Source organism: Panthera tigris, chromosome B1 (genome assembly GCF_018350195.1).
Source record: "Panthera tigris isolate Pti1 chromosome B1, P.tigris_Pti1_mat1.1, whole genome shotgun sequence".
Taxonomy (NCBI): Eukaryota; Metazoa; Chordata; class Mammalia; order Carnivora; family Felidae; genus Panthera; species Panthera tigris.
In genome coordinates this window covers 49907259-49925342 of record NC_056663.1, presented here as the reverse complement: position 1 = coordinate 49925342, position 18084 = coordinate 49907259, and positions in this window count along the sequence as shown.

Here is an 18084-nt window from a genome sequence, read left to right as displayed (position 1 = left end):
AAGTATTCAAAACCATTCCTCATCCCCCGCTTACTTGTCCATCTGTGATACGGAGGATTTACTCGTTGCCTAGGGGATTCAAGAATCTATGATGTGGGGAGGGATATTTATCATGTGTGCTTTTTTCTGGGTCCTACTTCAGACCAAATGAATCTAAATCTATGAAGAGTGGGCCTGAGAATCTGTTTTTTCATAATTTTATCCCTTCTATCCCCCAGGTGATTTTTATGCAAAGGAAAATTTGAGAATCTTTGTTGTAGTAAGATGAGCTCTTCTCTGAGGCTCAGGGAAAGTAGATTCTTGTCCTGGCTTTCCTTCATGCTAATTGGATCTCAGTTTTATCACCTCTTGGGGTGGATCAGGGGTTAGCAAACTATGGCCCTTGGAACAAATCTAGCCCACTGCCTGGTTTTATAAATAAAGTTTTATTGGAAAACAACCCCACCTGTTTATGTGTTGTCTCTGGCTGCTTTTGTGCTACAACAGCAGAGTTGAGTAATTGTGATGCAGATTGTTGAAATTTGAGAGCCTAAAATATTCACCATCTGGCCCTTTACAGAAAAAGTCTGCCTGTCCCTAAATTAGATGATGTCTAGGGCCTTTTCCAACCCTGACATACTTTCATTTTTTTTTTTAAGTTTTATTTATTTATTTTTGAGAGAGACAGAGAGCACACTCAAGAGTGAGAGAGGCCCAGAGAGAAGGGAAGAGAGAGAATTCCAAGCAGGCTCTACCCTATCAGTGCAGAGCCTGATTCGGGGCTTGAATTCACGAACCGTGAGATCATGACCTGAGCTGAAATCAAGAGTGGGATGCTTAACCGACTGAGCCACCCAGATGCCCCCCGACCCTGACATTCTGTAAAAGAAAGTTAACTGCCCCCTCCACAGACATATTTACGTTGTTTCTGTATTAATAATTTATTTTACTTTAGGCATGACCAGGGAAAGTGAGGGAAGCCAGAGATGAAAGAGGAAGAAGACAACTTTTGGAGACAGAACTAAGGGAATTCCAGAGAAGGCAGGTTCCTCGCCGAGTTTGCTTGTTCAGTTGTTTTAAACTGGCAAGGGGTCATCTAGTCTAAAACCATGAGGGGCGCCTGGTGGGCTCAGTTGGTTAAGCATCCGACTTTGTCTCAGGTCATGATCTCGCAGTTCATGGGTTCAAGCTCCGCGTTGGGCTCTGTGCTAACAGCTCCAAGCCTGGAGCCCGCTTTGGATTCTGGATCTCCCTCTTTCTCTGCTCCTCCCCACACTCGCACTCTGTCTCTCTATCTCTAAAATAAAAATAAACATTAAAAAAATTTTTTAAACCGTGAAATAGATGAAGTTGGTTTGGGTGCCTAAAACCTTTGACCTGTCCTCATTCAAAGCATTTTCCCAGCACAGGCCTTCCAGCCGCAGGCTCAACCACTGTATTTCCTTCTGCCTCACAGAATTTCCTGTCTTTATCTCACCTATTCCAAAATAAAGATGTTCATCTATAAATGAATCCAGTGAATCCATGTTGATGAGCTAATGAATGAATAAAAGAAGCTCACGCTCAAGTAGAAAACGGACTTTTTTTTTTAATGTTTATTTATTTTTGGCAGAGAGAGAGACAGAGCATGAGCAGGGGAGGGGCAGAGGGAGAGGGAGACACAGAATCCAAAGCAGGCTCCAGGCTCTGAGCTGTCAGCACAGAGCCTGATGTGGGGCTCGAACTCACAGACTGTGAGATCATGACCTGAGCTGAGGTTGGACGCTCAACCGACTAAGCCACCCAGGCGGCCCTAGAAAAATGACATTTTAACTGCATCTCTTTGTTATCTACTTGTTACCTCTAACCTATTAATAACCCTCAGTTACCTCATCTCCAGTAACCATCTCTGATGCTCCCCCTTGGTCATCTACTCTCATCGATATGCCTAGACTTATCTCCATTCTTAGTCCCACCGGAAATGGGTTTTCTGCCTCATTCCTCTACCAAAAGCATGTGTTTGAAACTGACTTGCAGTTGCTAAATCAATGGCCATCTCTCAGTCCTCATCTTATTAGACTTAGCAGCACTTTCCAACAGGAGAGTTGATTATGCAACCCCCCTGGAAAAACTTCCTTCCCTCGCTTTCCAGGACAACACATTGCCTACCTTTCTGGCCACTTCTTGATCCCTCTTGCTGGTTTCCTCTTACACTTTCAACTTCTAAATGTTAGACTGTCCAGGTGAACCTCTACCCGCTATCTCTGTGTAGACAGTGTCAGGATGGTGTCATCAGGGCCTGGTTGGTGGTATGTGTGTGTGTTGCGGGGGGGGTCCCCCTCAACATACACTCTAGAATTGGTGATCAGGAACAAAAGAATGTATATATAGCAAAATGATTACCACAAATTTAGTCAACATTCATCACCTCATGTAATTATAATTTTTTTTCTTCTGATGAGAACTTTTAAGATTTACTCTATTAGCAACTTTCAAATGTACAATACTGTTAACTATAGTCACCATGCTGTCCATTACATCCCCAGAATTTCCAGAAATTTATTTTTAATGAATGATGACTCAAGTTTTTAGTGACGACTTTGTAGGTATTGACTCCACAGTTAAAGTCAATCTGGTTTTTTTTTCCTTAGTTTTTTTGAGGTGTCATTTACCTCAAAAAGTCACCTGTTTAGATTTATAGGAAAGTTATATGAAGTTGTGCAACCATCGCCACAGTACAATTTTAGAGCATTTTCATCATTGCCAAAAAAAAAAAAAAATCTCTCATGCCCATTTCCACTAATCTATCTGTCTCTATAGATTTGACATTTCTGCCCATTCCATAAAAATGGAATCATACAAAATGTAACCTCTTGCATTTTGCTTCTTTCATTTAACATAATATCTTTGAGGTTTATTTCCACTGTATATAGTAGTAATTCCTTCCTTTTTATTGATGGATAGAATCTCATTATATGGATATGCCACATTTTGTTGACCCATTCACCAGTTAACAAGGATGTGGATTGTTTCCATCTGGGGGACTGTTATGAATAATGCTGCTATGAACATTCACGTGTAAGTCTCTGTGTGGACATGTGTTTTAATTTCTCATGTGCAAACACCTCATAGTAGAATTCCTGGGTTGTATGTTAAATTTATGTTTAGCTTTTTAAGAAAGTGCCCGATTGTTTTCCGAAGTGTATATACCATTTTATGTTCTCACCAGCAATATATGAGGTTTCCAGTTTCTCCACAGCTTCATCAATACTTGCTATTATCTGTCTTTTTTAGCATAGCCATTTTGCTGGGGTATGGTTTAACTTGTAGGTTAACTGGAATTAGCCTAGTAACTGAGATTGGGCATCTTTGCATGTGTCTATTAGCCAAGTATACATCTTCTTTGGGGAAATGTCTCTTTAAATCTTTTGAACTTTAGGGGTGCCTGGGTGGCTCAGTCAGTGAAGCATCTGACTTCGGCTCAGGTCATGATCTCACAGCTGTGAGTTCAAGCCCTGCATTGGGCTCTGTGCAGGCAACTCAGAACCTGGAGCCTGCTTCAGATTCTGTGTCTCCCTCTCTCTCTGTCCCTTCCCTGCTCACGCTCTGTCTCTCTCTCCTTCAAAAATAAATAAACATGAAATCTTTTGAACTTTAAAAAATTGGGTTGTTGGGGTGCCTGGGTTGCTTAGTCAGTTGAGCATCCAAACTTTGGCTCAGGTCATGATCTCACTGCTCATGGGTTCAAGCCCCACATCAGACTCTGTGCTGACAGCTTGGAGCCTGGAGACTGCTTCAGCTTCTGTCTCCATCTCTCTGCCCCTCCCCTACTCGTGTTCTGTCTCTCTCTCAAATATAAAATAAATCATAAAAAAAAATTAAACATCCAACTCTTGATGCCAGCTCAGGTCATGATCTCATGGTTTGTGAGTTCGAGCTCCTACCAGCAAGGAGCCTGCTTGGGATTCTCTCTCTCCTCTCTCTGTTCCCCATCCTCTCTAAAAATAAATAAATAAACTTAAAAAATTTTTTAATTAAAAATTGGGTTGGGGCGCCTGGATGGCTCAGTTGGTTAAGCGCTGACTTCGGCTCAGGTGATGATCTCGCGGTTCATGAGTTCCAGTCCTGCATCAGGCTCTGTGCTGGCGGTTCAGAGCCTGGGGACTGCTTCGGATTCTGTGTCTCCCTCTCTCTCTGCCCCCCCCCCCCAGCTCACACTGTCTCTCTCTGTCTCTCAAAAATAAATAAATGTTGAAAAAATTTTTTTAATTGGGTTGTTTTCTCATTACTGAATTGTGAGAGCTCTTTATATGATTTTCAAATATTTTTTTCCCACGTTGTGGCCTGTTTTCTAATTTTCTTAGTAGTGTCTTTTGGAACACAAAACTTTTTAATTGTGGCAAAGCCAATTTACCAATTTTTATTTTATGGATTGAACTTTTGTTGGACAACTTTTGTATGTTGTCACATCTGAAGATTTATATCTATGTTTTCTTCTAGAAGCTTTTTAGTTTTGTTCTTACATATTGGTGAACACTGTATTTAGCTGAACATTTGTGTATAGTATGAGGTTAGGGTCTAAGTTCATTTTTTTTTTGCAAGTGGTTATCTACTTGTCCCAACATAATTTGTTAAAAAAGAAAACCTATCCTTTCCTCTCTTGAATTTTCTTAGAACCATTGTTGAGAATTGATCAACCATAAATTAAAGATTTTAATTGCTGTCTGCCTATCTTTATACCAATACCACATGGTCTTATTTATTGTGGCTTTATAAGTTTTGAAATTCAGTAGTGTGAGTCCTCCACCTTCATTCTTTTCAAAATTGTTCTGATTATTCTAGATATATTATATTTCCATAAATTTTAGACTCAACTTGTCATGTTTTACAAAAGTCCTGCTAGAATTTTGACAGGGATTACATTAAATTTATAGATCCGTTTGAAAAGAATTTCAATCTTTTTTTAAATGTTTATTTATTTTTGAGAGAGAGAAAGAGTACGAGCAGCCGAGGGGCAGAGAGAGAGGGAGACACAGAATCCAAAGCAGGCCCTGACCTGAGCTGGAGACAGACGCTTAACTGACTGAGCCACCAAGGCACCCTGAAAAGAATTTCAGTCTTAATAATACTGAGTCTCCCAAACCATGAAGATGGATTTAGCTCTTCACGGTTTTGAGATCTTCTTTAGCTTCTTTTAGCAATGTTTTGTAGTTTTCAGGGTACAGGTTTCACAATTCTTTTGGTAAATTTATTCATATTTCATTCTTCATGATGCTGTTGTAAATGGACTTTAAAATTTTATTTGGAAATTGCTTATTGCTAGTACATTAAGAAAATAAATGATTTTTAAAATATTGATCTTGTATTCTGTGACACTACTAAACTCATTTATTAGTTCTTCGTAGGTTTTTGGGTGTAGATTTTTTGGGATTGTCTCCATATAGTGTTGTCATATGCAGATAAAGATAGTTTTCTTTCTTTCCAATCTGAAATCGTTCAATCATTTTCTAGGCTTTCGTACTAGTCACAACCTTGTACAATGTTGAAAGAGGAAAGAATAGACATATTTGCCTTCTTTTCTTTTTTTTTTTTTTTATTAAATTTTTTTTTTCAACGTTTTTTATTTATTTTTGGGACAGAGAGAGACAGAGCATGAATGGGGGAGGGGCAGAGAGAGAGGGAGACACAGAATCCGAAGCAGGCTCCAGGCTCTGAGCCATCAGCCCAGAGCCTGACGCGGGGCTCGAACTCATGGACCGCGAGATCGTGACCTGGCTGAAGTCGGACGCTTAACCGACTGCGCCACCCAGGCGCCCCTATTTGCCTTATTTTCAATCTTAAGGGAAAAGCATTTAGTTTTTTATGATTAAATAAAGTGTTAGTTGTTCACAAATACTCTTTATCAAATTGAGGACATTCTCTTCTGTTCGTAATTTACTAAGAGTTTCTACCATGAGGGGGTGTTGGACTTTGTCAAGTGCTTTTTCCATATTGAGATGCTCATGTGACTTTCGTCCTTTTGTTCATAATACATTGCATCTGTTGATATTTCAGATGTTAAACCAACATTGCATTCTTGGGATAAATCCCACTTAGCCATGATGCATATAATTATTATATATAAATATTTTATATATAATATATATTTATATATAATAAATATAAATATAAATATTTATATATAATATAATATTATTATATATACAATATTTTATAATATTGATGGATTCAGTTTGCTAATATCTTATTAAAGATTTTTTTCATCTATGTTCATGAGGTATATTGGTATATAGTTTCATTTTCCTGATGTCTTTGTCTTTGATATTAGGATAATAGAATGAATTTGGGGTTGATCTTTCTAAATTCATTGTTGTTGTTTTTTTAAGTTTATTTGTTTATTTTTGAGAGAGAAAGACCATGGGAGCAGGGGAGTGGCAGAAAGAGAGGGAAAGAGAGAATCCTCAGTAGGCTCCACTTAGTGCAGAGCCTGATGTGGGGCTCAATCTCACAATGTGTGAGATCATGACCTGAGCCAAAACCAAGAGTCAGATGCTTAACCAACTGAGCCACTCAGGTGCTCCTCATTGTTTTGTTTTCATTTTCATTTATCACAAAATATCTTCTGATTTCCCTTGTGACGTCTTTTTAATTTGTGAGTTATGTAGTAGTGTGTTTCATATAAAAAATAGTTATTCAAGATTTCTTTCTGTTAATGATTTCTTATTTAACTCTGCTGTGTTTGAAGAAAATACTGTGCATTCTTTCAATCCTTTTACACTAATTGGGACTTGTTTTATGGCATAGCACAGAGGTTGGCAAACTATGACCCGCAAATCAAATCTGGCCTGCCACCTGTTTAGTAAACAAAATTTTATTGGAACACAGCCATGCCTGTCTATGCATTATCTCTGACTAGTTTTGTGCTACAAGAATAAACAGGCACAGCTGCAGCAGAGACTGTGTGGTCCACAAAGCAAAAAAAAAAAAAAAAAAAAAAAAATTATTTTCTGGTCATTTATAGGAGATGTTTGCCAATCTTTGCTCATAGCATATGGTCTATTCACTAGAATGTTCCATGTGTCCTTGGAAAGAATATGTATTCTGTAATATTTAATTATTTATTTATCTATTTATTTTTAAGTGTTTATTTTAACAGAGAGAGAGAGAGAGGGAGAGAAAGAGAATGTGCAAATGGGGGAGGGGCAGAGAGAGAAGGAGAGAGAGAATCCCAAGTAGGCTCCATCAACACAGAGCTCCATGCTAGGCTCAATCCCATGAATCATGAGATCATGAGTGGAAATCAAGAGTCCTTTGCTTTACTGACTGAGTTCCTCCGGTGCCCCTGCAATATTTAGATCACATATTTTATATATGTCAGTTAGGCTGAGATGTTTGATAGTTTTCTATATTGTCACTGCTTTTATGTCTAGTTGTTCTACCAGTTACTAAAAACCCCAAACCATTACTGTTGAATTGTCTATTTCCCCTTTCATTTCTGTTAGGTTTAATTCCATGTATTTTGAGGTTCTGCTTTTAGGTATGTATACATTTATAATTGTTACATTTTCCTCAGGTATTGACACTTTTATTATTATAATAATTCTATTATTATAATAACAATATTGATTCTCTTTAACATGTCTGGTGTTAGCATAGCCACTATAGCTCCCTTATGGTTATTGTTTGCATGGCATATCTTTTTTCGTGTTTTTACTTTCAACCCATTTGTGTCTTTGAATCTAAGGTGTACCTGTTGGAAAGAGCAGATAGGATTAAATTGCTTTTTTGTGCAGGTTGTTGACTGATAGCCTTTGAGGGAGGATTTATCATATTCATGTTAATAAATATAATTATCGATATGGTTAGAGTTACATTTGCTACTTTGTTACTCCTTTGTTATATCTCTTGTCCTTCTTGTTCCACTATTCTCCCTTTACTTCCTTCTTTTGTGTTAAAGAAAAAATTATTTAGGAGCCCCTGGGTGGCTCAGTTGGTTAAGCGTCTGACTTAGCTCAGGTCATGATCTCAAGGTTTGTGAATTCAAGCCCCATGTCAGACTCTGTGTTGTCCATCTCTGCTCTCTGCCTCTCCCCCTCTTGTGCTCTGTCTCTGTCTCTGTGTCTCTCAAAAATGAATAAACATTAAACAAGGTTTTTAAAAAATATGTAGTAGAACATGCTAATGCCTATTTTGATTTTTTTGCTGTATTTTTTTACAGTTATTTTCTTGCCATATGGATTTTCTTTTACGAGGGATTATAGTATGCATTATCAGAACTACTTAAAATTAATACTAATTTATTGCTAGTATAGACTGTTCCAATGTAGCTACATTCCCTTCCCCCTCCTTTGTGTTTGTCATATATGTTGTCAAATTATCATATATTAGTATATAATATAAATATTATAAATCCAACAAATTTTAAATCTTTTTCAAAAAATGTTTATTAGTTTTAAGAGAGAGACAGAGCATGAGTAGGGGAGGGGTGGAGAGGGAGGGAGACACAGAATCCAAAGCAGGCTCCAGGCTCTGAGCTGTCAGCACAGAGCCCAACATGGGGATTGAACCCACCAACTGTGAGCACCCAGGCGACCCTAAATCCAACAAATTTTAATTATTGTTTTATATAATAAAATTATTGTTTTATGTAATAAAACATATAAAATAAAATATATTTTTATGTTTATAATATATAAAATAAAATATTTTTATACTATATAAAATTATATAATAAAATATATAATATAAAACATAATTAAAACTTGTTGGATATAAAACAATACTAATACTATAAAATAATTAAAATAGGGGCGCCTGGGTGGCTTGGTCGGTTAAGCGTCCAACTTCGGCTCAGGTCATGATCTCACGGTCCATGAGTTTGAGCCCCGCGTCGGGCTCTGTGCTGACAGCTCAGAGCCTGGAGCCTGTTTCAGATTCTGTGTTTCCCTCTCTCTCTGCCCCTCCCCTGTTCATGCTCTGTCTCTCTCTGTCTCAAAAATAAATAAACGTTAAAAAAAAATTAAAAAAATATATAAAATAATTAAAATAATTAAAAATAATTAGAAAAGTAAGAAAGTGTTTCCCTGAGTTCTATGAGCTGCCCTAGCAAATGAATCAAACCTAAGGTGGAGGTCATTGTGTGGCTGGTGTGTCAGAAGCACAGGTAATAGCCCAGGGCTTGTCACTGGCATCTGAAGTGTGGTTGGGGGCGGTTGTATAGGACTGAATCCTTATCCTGTGGAACCTGATGCTATCTCTGGGTGGACAGTGTCAGAATTGAGTGGAATTCTTGGACACCCTGCTAGTGTCTGAGAATTACTTGGTGGTGTGTATGGGAAATAGCCTCCCCCCACCCCGAAAATGGATCTAGGAAACTTAAAAAACATATGAACCCACATATTTATCATTTATCCATTTCCTCCTGTGTACTTGAGCTACTATCTGGCGTCATTTCCTTTTGGCCTAATGGACTTCCTTCAGTATGATTTTTATATAATCCAGTATTTTGACTGCTTTCATTGGGAGAGTCATTGAAAGTATGTAGTCTTCCAGCTGCTCAAAATGCGAGTTCCCCATTTACTTTCCAATCCACTCCACAACGGCTTCTCTCCCACTTCTTTTCAATAACCTACATATTGTAAAATCATGTCGTCTTCCTTAGTCATCATCTTATTTGATCTTTATCCATCATTTGACCAGTTGAACTATTCCCTCCTCTTAGAACACTTTTCTCTCCCGGCTTCCCTAACATATTCCCTTGATTTTCTTCTTAGCTAACTGGCCTCCCCCTCTCAGTCCCCTTTCCTGACTTTTTGTGCTCTACACAACTTCTCTTCTCTATCCACTTTTTTCCAAGGTGATCTCATATAGCCTGATGGCTTTAGATCCCATCTACACCTTGATGAGTCTCAAATTTCTATCACAGGTCAAAATCTCAACTGGAGCTCCAGACTCCTATCCAACAGCTTACATGGCATCTTCACTTGGATAGCTAGTAGTGTTACCTTAAGCTTGACCTGTCCAAAACAGAACCCTCTAACATCTATACTTCTTCCAGTCTTTTCCACTTCGGTGACATCATAACCTACCTAGCTGCCCTGGCTAAAAAACTAAGAATTATCTTTTATGCACCCCCTTTTCCTTATCTATAACATCCAGTATATTGGTCTTATTGACTCTAACTTCAAAAGACATCCTTAATCTTCCTTTTTTGTCCATCTCTGCAAAACCATCTGCATGAAAGTCACTATTATCTCTAACCCATATTAACTCAACTGCTTTTTTATTGGTTTTCCTGTGTGAATTCTCAGTCCTCATAATCCATTTTCATAAAGCTACCAGAATAATTTTTTTAATTTTTATTTATTTTTGAGAGAGAGAGGGTGCCTGTGCCTGCGAGTGGGAGAGGGGCAGAGAGGGGGTGGTGAACAGAGGATCTGAAGCAGGCTCTGCACTGACAGCAGAGAGTCCATGAGGGCTCGAACTCACAGACTGTGAGATCATGACCTGAGCTGGAGTTGGATACTTAACTGACTGAGCCACCCAGGTGCCCCCAGAATAATTTTTTATTTTTTATTCATTTTTATTTAAAAAATGTTTATTTATTTTGGGGGGGGGAGGGGAAGAAAGAGAGGGAGAGAGAGAATGCGGGGCTGGAACCCATGAATCGAGAGATCATGACCTGAGCCTAAGTCGGATGCTCAACCAACCGAGCCACCCAGGAACCCCCAGAATAATTTTTTATCTTATTTATTTATTTATTGCATATAAAGTGGCACATTTATTTATTATTTTTTTCAATATGAAATTTATTGTCAAATTGGTTTCCATACAACACCCAGTGCTCATCCCAACAGGTGCCCTCCTTGATACCCATCACCCACCCTCCCCTCCCTCCCACCCCCCATCAACCTTCAGTTTGTTCTCAGTTTTTAAGAGTCTACTATGTTTTGGCTCCCTCCCTCTCTAACCTTTTTTTTTTTTTCCTTCCCCTCCCCCGTGGTCTTCTGTTAAGTTTTTCAGGATCCACATAAGAGTGAAAACATGGTATCTGTCTTTCTCTGTATGACTTATTTCACTTAGCATAACACTCTCCAGTTCCATCCACATTGCTACAAAAGGCCATATTTCATTCTTTCTCATTGCCACTACAATTGCCATTGTAGTATTCCATTGTGTATATAAACCGCAATTTATCCATTCATCAGTTGATGGACATTTAGGCTCTTTCCATAATTTGGCTATTGTTGAAAGTGCTGCTATAAACATTGTGGTACAAGTGCCCCTGTGCATCAGCACTCCTGTATCCCTTGGGTAAATTCCTATTGCTATTGCTATAGGGTAGCAGTGCTATTGCTGGGTCATAGGGTAGATCTATCTTTAATTTTTTGAGGAACCTCCACACTCTGAATAATTTTTTAAAAGAAAATTATGTTAATCACTTAATTAAAATGCTTCAATGCACCCTTTCGCATTTTGTGAATTTTTTAAATGTTTTTTATTTTTGAGGGAGAGAGAGTGAATGGGGGAGGGACAGAGAGAGAGGGCAACAGAGGATCTGCAACAGGCTCTGCACTGTTAGCAGAGAGCCCGATGTGGGGCTCTAACTCACAAACAGATAGATCATGACCTAACAGAAGTTGGACGCTCAACCGACTGAGCCACCCAAAAGGCCTGAGCGCCAAAAGGCACTCCCACCCTTTTGCGTTTTGAACAAAATCCATTAATTTTTTACCAAGACTTTAACCCCCTGCCTATAGGAAAGTTATAGCATTTATTATCTTAATATGTTAATTTTTTACTTAGTTATTGTCTGTTTCCTCCTTTTGCACTCAACATTCTGATTACAGGACTGCCACAGAACAACTGCCTGTTTTGTCCCCTACATAATCAATTAATTCTTTCACATTCCATAAAGTTCTCTGTATGCCCGGTCTTCATGGCGGAAGTAAGTTCTTCCACATTTGTGCTTACATAACACTTTGAGCACACCAGTGTTAGAAATCTCATCTCCTCACTGGAGTGTGAACTTTGCAAGAGTATACACCATGTCATTTTCTTCTTTGAGTTCCTAGGGTCTTACTACTTGGTAAAGAGTAGGTCAACAAATGAGTATTTGCTGAATAAAAGAATGAATTAATACATGCTATTGAATGCTCCCAGAAACATGAAACATCATTTACTAAAGTAGCTTTCATCAACGGACAAGAAAAACACTACAAATATGAACTTGGCTCTGAAAAAAACAACTAAAATTATGATCGCTAAAAGTCTTATAGTTAAATATGGCATGGTTCTGCAAAGGAAATTAACAGTAAGTAGAAAAAAAGAGAGGAAAGGAAGAATTTTTAAGTTTAAATGATTTAGTTTGTTCTCCTCTGGATTTACTAACAAATTTAAGTGCTGTAGCAATGGCTCCAGAAACAAGCCAGTATCTGGCGGCCATAGGACCTAGACAATCTTTGGAATTTTCAGAATGCTTATTTTCACTCTGAGAATGTGAGGGACTTATCTCCTCATTGTTATGCTAAGGGCTCATTTGGAATCGACTAAATTTATGGCCAAGGGCACCTGTATTACCTCTGCCTTCAGGACTATTAACAGTTCCTTTAAACTGGCTCAACCATGCCTGATCTGTTGCCAGAGAACACCCCGTCTGCCCTTTTAGCCACCAGGACATTTGGGAAACCCGAAGTCTGCATGTTGGTATTAGTGTGTGAATTTATTCCCCATATTCAGCACTTTCTACCAAATCTGGTGCCAAAAAATTCTTAAAATAAAAAATATACCTACTTCATTGATTCACCTCATGTGACATGTTTAAATGCTTCAATTGTATTTATTACCGTACAGTAGCTCATCTAATATTATTTGAAGTTGATGAACTATTAGCCCCTTAGGGTGTTTAGTTTTGAGCTGTCTACAGAGATAGTGAAAAGTGCTCAGCATAATTCTTCAGCTGCAGAATAGAAGATAGTGACTAATCAATACCTTAGCAAAAAGCTTTTGTTATTTTTCAAAAATTTTTGAGTTCCTGTTTAGCTTAGTTTAAAGAGAGAAATAGAGAGCATGAGTTGGTGAGAGGGGTGGGGGTGGGGGGGAGAGAATCTCAAGCAGTCTCCACGCTTAGTATGGAGCCCAACGCGGGCCTCGATCCCATGACCCTGGGATCATGACCTGAGCCAAAATCAAGAGTCAGACGCTCAACAGACTAAGCCACCCAGGAGCCCGTTTTGTTTTGTTTTGAATAAATCAATTTGCATATAACCATCTTGGTGCATGGAGTACCCAGACCATGTGATAAAGCTACGTTTCTTAACCTTTTGGCTCCTTGCTGCACCTGAAAATCTTGATATTTTTCCAAGGCTTATTCTTCTGACAAATGGGTGGGTATGCTGGTGGGAATGTGGAGTAGATAAAAACATATACTTGACTAACAGGGAAAAATGAACAGCAGAGTTTTAAAGAGGAGGAAAGGATGGAAGAGAGGATAAGAGGAATGGGAATAAATGAAAATGAAAAATAATGGTGGAAAAGATGAAGACTAAAAGAGAGAATAGGAAGAAAGTCACCAGGGAGTGACTGCTCTTATTAATACTTCCAACCTGTCTCCACCAACCTCAACAGTCTGTTGCAGGCAACTCACCAGCTCTCTGAAGTGCTTCTGATTCTTAATGGACTCCTTGAGCCATTTTCCATTACTTGTTTTTTCACTGCCTACACTCTGCAGATGTGGGGGTATGAGGCTCAGTTTATTAGTTTTTGATTCCTGCTATAACAAATTACCCTAAATTTAGGGGCTTAAGCAACACAAATTTATTATCTCTGTAGGTCAGAAGTCTGACATGGGTCTCATGGGGGCTAAAATGAAGATGTCAGTAGTTTCTTTCTGGAGACTTCAGAGGAATATTAATTTCCTTGTTCATTCTGGTTGGCAGAATTTAGTGCCTTGCTGTTGTAGGACTGAGATTTACGTTTTCTTGTTGGCTGTCAGCTGAAAGCCATTCCTAGCTTTGAGAGGCCACTACATTCCCTCACTCATGGTCTCCCTCCTCCACCTTTAAAGCCAGCAACAGTGGGTTAAGTCCTTCCCATGTTGCATCTCTCTTACACCTTCATCCTTTTTCACCTCCCTGCCCGCAGCTGGGAAGAGTTCTCTGCTTCTAAGGACTCATGTGATTAGACTGGGCCCACATGAATAATCTGGGATAATCTCCATCTCAAGGTCTGCAATCTTAAATTCATCTACGAAGTCCCTTTTTCCATGAAAATAACACATTCACAAGTTCTGGGAATTGGGGGCCATTATTCTGCTGACCACACTCAAAAGTCTGGGGTGATTCTGATTGTTATTCCTGGAAACTTTAGAAGAAGGGGAATGGGAACAGGCAAAATGTATGGAGCACATTAGCAGGGTCTTGTTTCCATGTGAGAATATCAAATTAGGAAAGGCAAAACAAGAACTGAAGGACTCCTGGGTAAATGACATTTACCAAGAGTCTCTTCAAAAATAATTCTAATAGGTTCTTTAGAATTAACAGAAGGAAAAAAACAGCTAGAAAATGAATGGGGCATTAATTACAGAATTTTAGAAGGGACCTAAGATCACTTAGTTCACTAATTTAAAAAATTTGTTAACCTTTTTGAGATACAGATTTACATGCAGTTTTAAGAAATAATACCCATACCCAGTGTTCCCCAATGGTAACATTTTTTTTTGTAACTGTAGTGCAATAGCAAAACCAAGAAATTGGTATAGATACAATTCATCTATTTTATATAGGTTTCACAAGTTTTACAAGCCCTCATTTCTGTGTATAGTTCCCTGTAATTTTATCACATGTGTAGATTCATGTGACCACAGCCAGAGTCAAATTGTAATGTAATTTATAAAGTTGGTTCTTTGAGCTCTTAAGAGTTCTGTCTAGATGATTCAAGGATGCTGTAGTGAAGAGATAAAAGGACTAGGTCAAATAATTAAGATTTCAGGCACTTTCTCTTTTAAAAATCCTGCTTTTATCTGTTTTACGTACTGAGACATGTACTATTTTATTTGATGAAATGATCCCATACCTAAAAAACAATGGTTTAGTCTATGTATTTGCCCCAGCACATACACTATGATTAGTACTCAAACTATTAATGATCAAAATTTGTGTAGTTAGCTAATGATCACCATAAAACAAAACACTCAAAAAAATTCTTCCCTAATTTAGCAGTCATAAAACAATTTAGGGTATTTTCCCATCTTTATTAAATATTTGGTTCACCTTAGAAATAAACTGTCAGGAGATTAAGAATTTTATTTAGTTCATTGCCTGGCACACAGTAAATGACCAATCAGTGCCTTAGAGAAATATCTGAAATTGGCAAACATTAGAGTTTGAACAATTGATGGACATGTATATATGCATATCTTCATCCTTCAATAATTGGAGGGAGATCATTAAAAAAAAGTGCTCCATTCTTCTGTGATAAACTTAATACAAGTAATAGTGTACAGAATATAGTGTACATTAGATTCTTCACTAGTTTTATAGAATCTGGAGATACGTGTTCAGTTCTATGGAAATTTTAAGAGGAATATTCCTAACTGTAGTCTTTTGGAAGGGAACAACTAGGATCTGATAGGAAGTCATGGAGAAACTGGAAAATAGGACATGTTTTGCTTATAGAAAAGATCTGGAGGAAACAACATATCTTTTCTCCAATGTCTAGCAAATAGTCCTGTGAAAGAATCACGGTGTATCTGTAGAGTACTACCAGTGTATGAAGGTAACAAAGAAATACATTTTCCACCCTATATATGCAAGGCCTTTTACAACAATTAGAGTTTCCTCAAAATGGAATGGAAGGCCTTACAGAGTAGTGAGCTTCCTGTTACTGAAATCATTCCAGCAGAGGCTTATAAAAGATAGTTTTGAAGAATTTTTGTACTGGCTTGGAAGTTAGACCTTATGATTCCAAAGGTTCCTTGGAACCAAAGGCTGTATGATCCAGGCAAGAAACTCTAATAATAGTTTGAATCCTGGTCTGCCTTCCTGTGCATGAAAAAAATCAACTGATTTGTTAATGTGAGTAGGATTTCTAATTAGAAAACTGATACAGATACTTTTCAATTTTATCAACAGATATGTATTGAACCCCTATTATGTGCCCAGTAGTGTTATATAAACAGAGATAAGTCTTATCTATATTGACAAAATAAGTGTGAGAGAAAAGGATATGATACTGGACAGTTTTTGTTTACATATTTCTATATTCCAGAATAATGTGAATTCTATGTTATAAATGAAAAATATTAGTAATATTAGAATATAAAATATGAAACCCAATTGAAAAATAGCAGTGTAATATGTTAATTAAGTAGTCTAGAAGGTGATACAGAAAATTATATGCAATCAGATACTAATGACAAAATAGAGAACAATTTAATTTTATTAAAAATTTCCAATTTATAACCAAAATATACAACCACTACATTTAAAATCAGTTTGTACACTCACAGTTAAAGTGCTAAGTAAAAACATTTACAAAAATGGACATCAGTCTACTGTAAACAAAATAAATCTACAAGAGCAGAGTGCAAAGCACATCCAGCTAACGTGAAAGTACAGTTCATGCTCTAATCAAGTGCACCTGCCCTATACATATCTCAATAACAGTAACTTTCCCACTCAGAAATGAACAATTTTAAATACATAAAAAAGAAATGTGAAGAACTAATGCCACAAAATACAAGTCTTTAGCATAAACACTAACTAGATGCTTACATGATAAAAGCAAGATTAAGATTTTAGAATCAATTTTAGAATCACCGTATCAATTTAATTCAGAATAGGGTGTGAAAACTAAATTGCTAAGTGCCAGCTGTTTAAAAATAATTGTTTTTTTTTAAATAATGAAAAAGGAATATCGCTTCTACCTTTTTATCTCTTGAAAAAAGGAGAAGGTGGTGTCACTGTCAATAAAAGTAAAATGAGGAAAGCTATTGTCTATAGTATCAATGAGCAGAGCTGGAAGATAGACAGGACTAGCTGGGAGGTAGAGAAAACTGAGGCTCGAGCACAGAATCTTAAGAGTGTGGGTGACGGACATCTAAGATGCTCCTGACACAGCTCTTGAACTGAAAAACACAGGATCAGCAAGACCCTGACTTCAATGACCCAGAATTACAAATGACTAGCTCCCCTCCTCAAAGTCACTGAAAATATACGGCACTTTCAGACATCACATGCATTCAGAGAAAGAGCAAGAGATGCTTAAGTTAGGTCACTTAATGGTATCTCTTGCCTCAAAAGAATCCAACCAACACTATTTCCACTTTTGTTTTAAAGCTCAATATTCCAATTGATAGTAATTTGTGCTAATAGCAATGTGTTTGTCTTTAATGCAGATTTATCTTTAAGCAGGTTAAAAGGGCTATAGTGACTAACACTTGAATACAAATTAAAGCAAATTTCCTTCTTCCTAATGCTTGAATATAGATTATACTTCGGAAGTATTGATAAGGAAGACTGGGGATAGAAGGCAGGTAGGAAGGTCTTGAGGAACGTAGCATTAGAGGAATAGGCCAGATGGAGAGTGTGTGTACCTGGGCAGGGCTCAGGGTATCTCCTAGAAAGAAGTATACCAAGTGATTACTGAGAGATCTAAGTCAATTTTCCCCACCATAAAAGTATAGTCAAAACTGAGACACTAGATTAATATGAAGTGCACCAGATCAGCTCTTGTTGGCTAATGTGTTGCCCTTATTATTCATAATATTATTTATATGAGATGTAGTGTGAGTTTAGAACAATCCAATTTACAACCTCTTAGATAATAGCTCTTCTAAAATTCTGGATTTCCTGTGTAGGAGATTCATATTTTTTACATGCATTTTTATACCCATATACTTTGATTCTTATAACTTGAAACATAGGTATAAAGAAAATCTTTAAATGGCATTTTAAGGCAAATCTGTTGACTCTATAACATAGTAGTATCATTTCAGAATGCCTACGAAGAAGATAAAATTCTATAGCTAGCAAAATTTGAGTCCATAGTAGATATGGAAGGGGGGGGGGCACTTATTTTGCCTCTAATGATATTTACATACTAGTTCTTTGATATGTGATAATATCC